The sequence below is a fragment of the Perca flavescens genome, chromosome 13 (genome assembly GCF_004354835.1).
Source record: "Perca flavescens isolate YP-PL-M2 chromosome 13, PFLA_1.0, whole genome shotgun sequence".
Classification (NCBI taxonomy): Eukaryota; Metazoa; Chordata; class Actinopteri; order Perciformes; family Percidae; genus Perca; species Perca flavescens.
Window position 1 is genome coordinate 16715375 of NC_041343.1, and position 10500 is coordinate 16725874.

The 10500-nt window shown below is 39.7% G+C and overlaps 1 long non-coding RNA gene across 1 annotated transcript in view; it reads right to left on the reverse strand.

The window, feature by feature from the left end:
- Positions 1 to 853: 853 nt before the first annotated feature.
- Positions 854 to 10500, reverse strand: part of LOC114566202 (uncharacterized) — a 72912-nt gene continuing 63265 nt past the window's right edge. The window contains exon 3 of the long non-coding RNA XR_003694028.1: positions 854 to 1218. This is a non-coding gene — a long non-coding RNA (uncharacterized LOC114566202). The remainder of the gene's footprint in view (positions 1219 to 10500) is intronic.

The window sequence follows — 10500 nt, forward strand, 5'->3', positions numbered from 1 at the left end:
AAGAAGTGGCTGAAGAAACACTTGAAATTCATGCTTTTTGGTCTAAACGTCATACCCAAATTAAAAGTGGTACAGCTCCCATATACTTTGACACTCAGGGGTGTGCCTGATATCATTGGAAAGGTGATTGATGTGGGTTTGTTTGTGTATTTGAGAAGTGTTGTATTTTGTAGTTTTTGGCTTTTTATTTGCACTTTTCAAATAGAAATAAAAAAACGCACAGACATATTTGTAGAAAAGAATTCATATAAAATCCATTTTTGTGTCTTTTAGCTTCTGAATTTTTTCTGTAGTAAGCTGAGACGTGGCTAATGCTGTGTTGTCTGTCACCTGTCAGATGTGTTTACAGCAGTGTATTTTAATAATTTTACAGATTTATAACTTGGACAGAAATAAAAATCTCCATTCTAGCCTCTGTAACTCTGTGTCAGTAAGGCCTAGAATCACCCTGACACAACTTGAGTGTTTCCTTTCCAATGATATCAGGCACACCCCTAAGTGTCAAAGTATATGGGAGCTGTACTACTTTTAATTTGGGTATGACGTTTAGACCAAAAAGCATGGAATTTCAAGCATTTCTTCAGCCACTTCTGTCTACAACAGTCGAGAACCATTTTGCAATTATGTAAGCACATAATGTAATCTGAAAACTGCTGCCCTGATTAAAAATAACAATGCAACTGATCTCTGCTGGTATTCTGTCTGGAATGGAAATTTCTAAGTGACCCCAAACTTTTGACCGGTAGTATATATATATATATATATATATATATATATATATATATATATATATATATATATATATATATATATATATATATATATATATATATATAGATGTATATAGCTTCAGGGTACATACCATAAAAGTAACAAACAAAACCATCCTAACTGAGAGATAAGAAACTAACCTAACAAACAAAAGGGCAAAACAAATGACAAAAGAATTACCTCCCTAACTAAAAAAAACATGAGAAAACAAGATCTACACACCTGGAGGTCCACCCTTACTTAACAAACGAAAAACAATATCTAATCTAAACCAAAGAGTACAAAAAGAGTGGCCAGTTGGGAGATTAGGAGGATGAGGAAATGCCTGCTGCCCCTTGACGGCCGCCATCTTGGCTTCTTATATGAGGGTTGTTATCCCCAGCTGCAGCCAATCACTGGGACGGGCCTGACCTTCTCCACCAATAATCTCCAGGCAATGGCACACACCTATTTGCATACAAAATGGAAACAAGAAAAAACACAGGGCACACACACACACACACACACACACACACACACACACACAAACTATGACCACGGTCATAACACTACAGTGCTTACAATATCTCTCAAAAAACTAAACATATTAAGTGCATTTAAGATATTACATTGTTTTTAAAGAAAACATTTTCTGAAATGCAATAACAACCTCAAACTAAGGCATAACATACATAAACATTACCTTAAATTGTGCAACTTAACTTTCAGAACTACAATTTCAACCTGAGACTGATCTGTATATAAGCCTATATGTAAATATTAGTTATACTCAACCTATTTTCATTTATATTTGATTACAATGCTACACAGCTCTGTTACACTTATGCTAGTAGATCGTTGATCATCTGTTTCTCTGTGAAGAGAGAGAGTGAGAGAAAATGGTGGGCAAAAATCTGCTGTTTTTCTGTCTCTTTAGATCAAATTGTGGTCACCACTACGTATTTTCTTGTCTTTGATTTTGGTCGTTGTTGTGTTTGGTGTAGTTTCATCGTCCATATGACTGTGATTTACTTTTGTCGGGTCCGCTTCGTGGAATGGATGATGAAGTTAGACTCCATGTTTTCTGTTGAGATGCTGAAGCATTGGCGTTGTGCTATTATTGTGGCAAGCTAGTTTGATTTTGCAGTAGACACACCGTACAGTTTTCGTTTTAATTACGTTGGAACTGATTCCAAACTTTGGACACTTTCTGTTGTTTTCCCCAGCCTGTCTCTTCTCTTAGCCCCTTATGCTCTTTCTTAATTTTGTAATCGGTCTTCATGACATGTGTCGCTAACAGCGTCAGCCCGGTGTGCGACAGTAATAACCTCTGTGTGGAAACACCGTGAGCGATACAACGTTGGTAACATTAATTAAACAAAAGCTTCTAGGCAAATAGTTTTGCATCGAGGATTTTTAGTAATCAAATTATTCATGATCATCAAATTCAAATAGACATCACCTTTTTGCTTTACTTTACAGTCTCAATATAGCTGAGTCAGAGACAACGTAGCTGAGCAAGTGGAATAATTCTTCATTGATTTTATAGAAGTAACTGTAACTGTTGGAGAGCCTGACTGCAAAGTTTGAGGATTAATCCCTGTTACCAGCTGTTTTCACTTACGGAATCACTCACAGAGTCAAGCTCGGCTATTATCTCAGACAGTCCCTAAGCCAGCACACCAGCTGATGGCTCAGTTGATTCCCTCCTAAGCATATGATTGGATTTCCCAAATAGAGCGCTCTATTTAAACTGATTAACTTTTAAATGTATATTCATTTTGTCTGACTTACTCAATGTCATGTCTATTGTCACTCAGTACATTTACATGCACACCAATATTCCACTATTATTCCAAATTTGATACAGGTCATGTAAACAGCATATTCTGGTTGGATATTCTGAATATATTATTTTCCGATTAAGTGGGATATTCTGGAATTATTCGGGTTTTAGAGGCATTCTTTGGACATGTATACAGCGCATTCGGAATATGAGTCTCAATCGGGGTTTCTTACCACAGGCTTATGGTCAGCTCTGTGTGTTGCTATGGTTTCTGTACACAAACCAACCAGCCAACAGTTTGCAATGCTGGAGACCCGATAAGGAGAAACACAGCTACTTTTAAACATTATCAAAGACTTGTCAACAGGTTTTTGGATATGCGCAAACATTGCTACACTGTCCTTTTCAAGAAGCTGGTTGAAGGAATGAAAGAGGGACGCGGTGTTTGCACGGCCCAAAAAGTCCGCCTCCGCTGGTGAACTTAATCACACTCCCCTTCAACACATTTATATACCAGCCATTGGCTGGTAGATTTGCTTCACTCACCAGCCAAAAAAAACAATGGTAATATATTGAGTGGCTGGTAAAATTTGAACATTTACTAGCCATTTGGCTGGTGGACAAAAAGTAAATTTTGAACACTGTATACCAGCCTCTAATACTGCCAGTTACCTGAGGGGTGAGTAAGATTGTATGATAGTGTAGGCCTACTCACTGAGAAAAAAGGCTGCATGGCTCTTGGTGGCAAGATGACTAAATGTTGAGGGTGGAGCATGGGTGTCATCCATAGACTGTTACAGTCTATGGTAGGGCTGTCCTTGACTAAAGAAATTCTTAGTCGACTAACACTTATACGATTTTGTCGACTAATCGATTAGTTGATTTAATTGACAGAGCTGTGCGCTTTGAGAGGTGGTTAAGACTAGAAAAGCACAATATAAATGTAGTTAATTAACCATCTGTAAAACTGAGTTTCTCCACAATTAATCCTGCAAAAGCACCACTTTAAATCTTGTGTTTACCATAAATGTGCTCAGAAGTTTCTTGGAAATAAGTAATAAGCATAAAAAAATGACTAATCGACTAAAGAAATCTTAGTCGACTAAGACCAAAACGACTGATTAGTCGACTAATCGACTAAGAGGTGGTAGCCCTAGTCTATGGTGTCATCAAGAAGCCTTGTTTCATAAACAAGTGACAAGTCTGTAAATTTAGGTAGGGCTGCATTTTGTACACAGTATGCAACTTGTGTTATAGTGGAATATCGATAATCAACTTTACCAGAGTTTTGCTTAGTAAGAGCTAGTTTGAACGTCGAAGATATCAATGGGTGCAGTGTTGGAACGCTATCGCCACCCCTCCCCCACTCTGTGTGTGAACTGCGTGGGAAGACGCAATCTCAAGTTTGTAGCTGTGGGCTACCCTGCAAGCAGAAGGGAAAACTGGCTTTTCTCCGCACCCATCAGACATCCTTCAAGTGCGATTTCTGCTGTTCATGGGTAATATCTGCACCACACTTTCAAAACAAGATATTGTGTGCAGTCAGAACCGAACAAGGAACTGGACTAATTGACACTGCGCTTGTGCCCTTACACACACGCGCTCACTCTCATTTGCACTGGAAGGGACATCAGACCGCTACTTACGTGCATTCACACATACACCTGTTAGGTTTAAAAAAAAAGTTAAAACATTGGTGATGTCTGATAAAAATGTACTTTTAGTTGAATGAACACTGTAGCTGGAGGAAGCACTGAATCAACCAATTGTCAGCATCAGCATTTGTCTGGCTCACACCTTCTCAAGCTTCTAAAGAATTGATTAGGTCATTGCTGATTTAGCATAAATGTAAAAGCGCTAGAAAGACTTATTGTTTAAACAACTTTGAGAGCCATTGCCAGTTGAGCCAGACGTGATTAAGACAAAGAACGAGTATTGCTGTAGTTTGGAAACAATTGACACCGTCTCAGTAAGATCCTGTGACTGGGTGTAGCCTCAGGAACATACAACTTTTCTTTTGAGAGACATCTGACCAATAGGGGAAGATTTCATTTGAGAAACCACCCAGATGTAGGGGAATAAATGTATGATCCGGGGAATGTCTCAGGACTGTTCTTCTGTAACTCCGCAAGGAGAAGCATGAGATCAGTCCGCTGTCAGCTGCAGTGTTTTATGTTTTATGTTTGATTGTGTTTTGTCTTGTCGTTTTCATGCAGTTTCATTAAACCTTTTGCTTAACTTTCAATTCGACCACAGCCTCTCCTTTCTCCTCCAGAAATCAGAACGAACATGTCTATTAGAGAATTCTTAACACACCCTACCAGCGCCTAGTGAACTGAACTGAACTGTACAGCAACGCCGCTGGTACGTACACTTGTGCTCAACACGCACGCACACTCACACCGCTAAGGACTGGGAAAGAGAAAAACTGTCAGCTCATACATATTGACAACACCCACACTGGAAAGCAAAGTGTTTTTCTGTATGCTTAACTGCTGTTGAAGTTACCAATGTGAATGTTTTCATGTTATATGCCTGTCAGGAGGTAATCATATTTTGAGAAGGGTTATGGCCTATGTGAAGGGTTAACTTTGTGGTCTTGAGTAGCCTAAACAGTGTCACTGAATGCAATAGCATGCTTGTTTCTTATGCTTCATGTTATCTTTAAATGAAAAAGGTGGTGTTCATTAATGACTATTGATAACAGTGAAGTCACACAGTAAACAAAACATGTTTATTCCTAAATTCATACAATGCATTTTCTTCCATATTTTATTACCTCATATTCCTATATTACTTACCTGGGGGTAGGGGTGCCTCACCTGTTTAGCTAGGTTTACGTAAAGCAGGGGCAGTGTCAGGTTCACTCAGCACTTACTGTATATACACTGCGCACACACTTCAGGTGGCCACCATATAATCTGAAGCCCACTTTACTCTGCCTAAGAAGCTGGTGCTAGCCCAGGCTGCTAAACAGACAACCTGCTCATTTATTTGAACATTGAGGCCATAGTCATTGGGTGTGGGGGACTCTCAGGACCCACTCAGTCCTCCCCAGATTAAGTACGGTTACGTTAGTTAAACAGCATATTACATTGTAATGCCATCAAACAAGACTGACTTCAAAAGTAGTGTTCATTGCCATAGTAGAAAATTGGTTCAAAGTTAAACTTGGAGTGAAAGGTTGAAAATTTGGAGGGAATGAGAAGACGATGGAGACGGCATAACGTTAGACATCCTGAAGCTGATTGGCCAATACGCGAGACGTCAAACATATTTTTTTGCGAAGATCACGACATTAAACTCTTTCCCTTACTCCGGTCTGGAAAATGCTGTCTGGCACCTGCACCCCCCCACCCCCCACCCCCCAACTCTACAAATCTACACGATTCACATGGATGACATATTAAGATTCAAAACGGTGAATTTCGCTGAAAGGTGACAAGCTTGCAGGTATGTTTTATGCAAAAAGATTTCCTAAGTCAAACACTCTTGGTGTTTACAAAGTGTTACATAACAATAATTGCTAAATCTTTCATTTGTAATGGAATAAAGAGACACGTGCCATTTTGGTGTGCGATGCAAGTGCCTTACAGGTACTAAGTCCCTCCGCAAATAATTTGACTGAAAGTGGAAAGCTAAGATAAGTTTGGTTTCCTCATCAAATTGTGGTCAATAACAAGTAAAATTTAAATGCACATCAAACCATATACATCTGATTTGTTGCCTGCTTGCAAACTTATTACAATGCTAACTCTTAATATATCATTTTTTATCCATGATAAATATGTATGTAATGCGTGATCCGTTTTCTAAAGCTTCCTCTCTGCTCCTCTCTCTTCCTGGCCTGCTTGTTTTGACTTTGGCACGATATAGAGGGTGTCAAGATAATAACAAAATAAAAAATAATGTAATTACGGTGAGCACACACTTTCATCTTGAGGTCTTTTTCACAGAGATATAAAATCTGCTTTGGTTTTTATTTTATTTTCAAGAGATGATAAAAAGGCCCATTGGGTAAATGCTCCATTGCGGTGTATTGTAAATTATGTTTATGTTAGCTTTCATGGTACAATTGAGGATTTTAATGCATCAACAGGCATCAAAATACTTTTGTGTACATGCACTAGTGCATGTAACTTTTTTTGTACCATTCTTTTTTTTACCTCAACATTTGGTTTATTTGTTGTTTCTCTGCACTTCCGCCAGCTGCAACCAGATCCGACCAAAACGAATCCAACATTGACCACTGCAACATTTTCTGTTTTTATGACAAATATGTGGAAATCGTAATGAATTATAATGTAATTTGAACATCTGAAACACTGAACAACAATATGAATTTTCTTATACAACATCCAATCTGGATAATGACATCACTTTTTGCATCACAAGTAAAATTCGATTCACCTCCATTCTAATGGGGGTGAATGTCAGTAGTGAATATTTCCACCTGTATGAATGATTTTAGACCTGTAGCAATTGACTTCTGTGAATATGAAGTGTTTTGAAGAGCTTGTGAACGCATATATCAACAACAGCATACCTGTCTCCACTGATTTGCATACAGATCAAATAGAGCTGTGGATGATGCTGTATTCTTGGCTTTACATAATGTCTTCCAACATCTAGAGGGCAGGGATAAGTATGTCAGGATGCCATTTGTTGATTATAGCAGTGCCTTTAATACTATCAGACCTTCTATTTTGCAATTCCATCTGCAGGTGGATACAGGCCGCCCCCAGACAGAGTTGGCACGACATACTCAGCCTCTATAGTATTAAACACTGGAGCACCTCAAGGCTGCTGTCTCAGTCCTCTATTATACAGTCTGTATACCCATGACTGTATTGCAAAACATCCCACTAACAGCATCGTGAAATTTGCAGACGATACTACTGTGATAGCACTCATTGACAGCAATAACGAAACTGCCTACAGGGATGAGGTGAGGAATTTGATCATGTGGTGCTGCAGAAATAATCTGTCCCTCAATGTGGGGAAAAGTAAGGAGCTCATCATAGATTTTAGAAAGAACAAACTCAAACATACACCTGTCTATATTAACAAATCTCCAGTTGAAATTGTCAACACCTTTAAGTTCTTAGGCATCCACATTTCAGACTCCCTCACATCGTCGTTCCATATCAGGTGTGCCATTAAGGAGGCACATCAGAGGCTGTATTTTCTGAGGTGTCTCAAGAAATATGGTATGTCCCTTAACATTCTACAGAACTTTTACCGCTGTACAATTGAGACTATATTGCCAAGTAACATTGTAGTGTGGTTTGGCAGGGCTACTTCACATGGCCTTAATCGTCTGACAAAAAGTGGTCAAAACTGCATCTAAAATGATTGGAGTTCCACTTGAACCGCTACAATACATCTACTGGAAAGGCAGCACCAAGAAGGCACAAGGTATTATGCAGGATTCTAGTCATCCTGCACACAATCTCTTCTCCCACCTTCCATCAGGGAGACGTTTGCAGAGCATCCCAAAGCACACATCACGTTTTAGAGATAGTTTTTACCCCCAGGTAATAAGGTTACTGAATGATAGCACAGCAGGAAGGAGGGCTGTGGTCTGAACGTAGTCACTATGTCTACTGTGCTTGGATATTCTAGATGATTTTAAAATCTATTTATGTTATTTATAATTGTTACTATTGACTGGTGCTGAGAGAGTGCCAAGGCACATTGTATTTAATTGCTGTGGTACTCTGTACTATAAGGTGGTATGGTTCACAAAACCCACGGTTCGGTTCGTATCACGGTTTTAGGGTCACGGTTTTTGGTTCTGTACGGTTCTTGTTATTTTTTCTTTTAATCTTTAACACTCCAGAATATACTTCCGCATATGATATATAGCTAAAATTAGCATATTGAATGCATGTTGCACAATACGTGCACACAGTGGCAGTTCTATATATTGTTTTATTTCATCATAGGTAACGTGAAATCCAAAATGTTCCCACACACCAGACTATAAACGATGCTGGCGCATCCTCCAACTCCAGGTAGCCTCTCTCCCACTTGACATTTCTGCATGTGACGTGACGTGACCTGCAGCAGCAGCAGCACCACTCTCCACTTGAGGAGCGGTCGGCTCTGTGTCTCTCAAAATCTGACGAAAATCTTTTAAACTGACCTTTGTCGATTTGAAATGAAGACAGATTCAGCAACTGCATGGCCTATTTCTCGCTTAAAATGTTTTCAGAAACATGTTTCGGTGAACTATTTTCGTAAAATACGATATTGTATTCTGAACGAGCCGCCATTAAAGTCTGTATTGGGAGCAGCAAGACCCATGTGATGTGATCGTCCAATCAGCTGCCATGAGTTGCGTTCGTCAAACTCATCCTGCTCGACATTTCCAGTAACGCCGCCTTCACACTGGCAGTTGAAATCAGCTCCGTAATACGCCCCCAGCGAACGTCGTACTACACCGTTGAAAAGCTTCGGAAGCGATTTACAAAAATGGCAGAACAACTAGAAGGACTGATAAGTGTCTGAATGTCCGATTCTCTCTGACCTCTGCTGCGTGGAGTAAAGTTGCCCAGGATGTTGACATGTCAGGTCGGTTAAATGTGATATAACGGTATAATGTCAATAGTTAGACGTCTGTTGCTAGCTAACCAATTAGCATTAGCAGGTTTGTTTATCAGTACCATGGCAACGCTAACTTCCTTCGGATAGGAACCGTCTGTAGCTTTTTGCAAGAGTTAAATTTTTTTAACGCATCCGGATGACCAACTGACACGATTTTCTTTGCACCGCACTCGTTTGGACCCGGTTCGGACCCATTCGCATGCGGTCTGCTAATCTCCATAGGAAATGAATGACTTCCGGCCGTTTCGAAGCCGTATCGGAGCTGATTTCAACTGCCAGTGTGAAGGCAGCGCAAGTGTTTTAACATAGGTGTCGAAAGTGGGCACTACGGTAGTAGGTGGTTAGTGCACATTAACAGTGTACTGACGAACCGTGCGGCACACACACGCTCCGAATCGATACTAGCGAACCGAGCGCTTTGGATGTTTTTTCATGAACCGTAGCACCCCTACTGTACTAATATGCAGATGATAATAAACTTGAACTGAAACTTTAACTGAACTGAATGTAGGTGTTAATGGTACAGGGTGAAAATACAACTAAAGTGAAAAAGTGAAAAGTGAAAGTAAACTAGCTTTCAGCAGCATACTGCTTGTGGGTTGATTGCTGTGTAACCTTATACTGTATGTCAACTTTGCAGTTTTGTGGGCACTTCTGGCCTAACAATTTCACTTACAGCTGCATAGTCTGTCTTGCAGGACCAAGAATTAGAGCACAATTTCTTCAGAGCTCCTGATATAGAAACCTTGGGACAGCCACCTCATATCACAGTTCAGACAGAAAATGACAGACCAAAGGTCACCAAGATGAAAATATGTTTCATTACACATTCAAACCATGCACAGCTTAAAGTGACTGCTTGGAGCAGTGGCTTTGTGATTTCGCAAACATACACCTTTGTCTTTGGGGGTATGCAGAGGCCTAAGTGATAAATCTACAGTATATTGCTGACTATGGTGTGTAACAGACTTCCAGTTGAAAAGCTAAAAAGCTGAACAACCCAAAGATGATGAGATGTCATTTTCTCAGCACCTGCTGCTTGCTCAGCAGGTGAAACAGGTAAGCCTGTCAACTAAATTTTTTTTATTGAAATCAGTGAGCTTTACTGTAACTTAGAAAGCACAAACGTGAACATGCTCTAAAATTATCATTTGCTTCTTTTCCTCATTTCTGCTTTAAACAGGTCGCTGTTTTTTTTTTCACAGAGGGGCATTCAAAGTCTTACCATTTTTATTGCCTGTCTTGCTGCATGAATAATATCCCATTAAATCTGCAATGACAGTGGCCTGGCTTTAAGGAAGCCATTGATCAGGAAGAAAGCTAAGTCCTTACAATTTGCTGGGGCCAGATGGAGT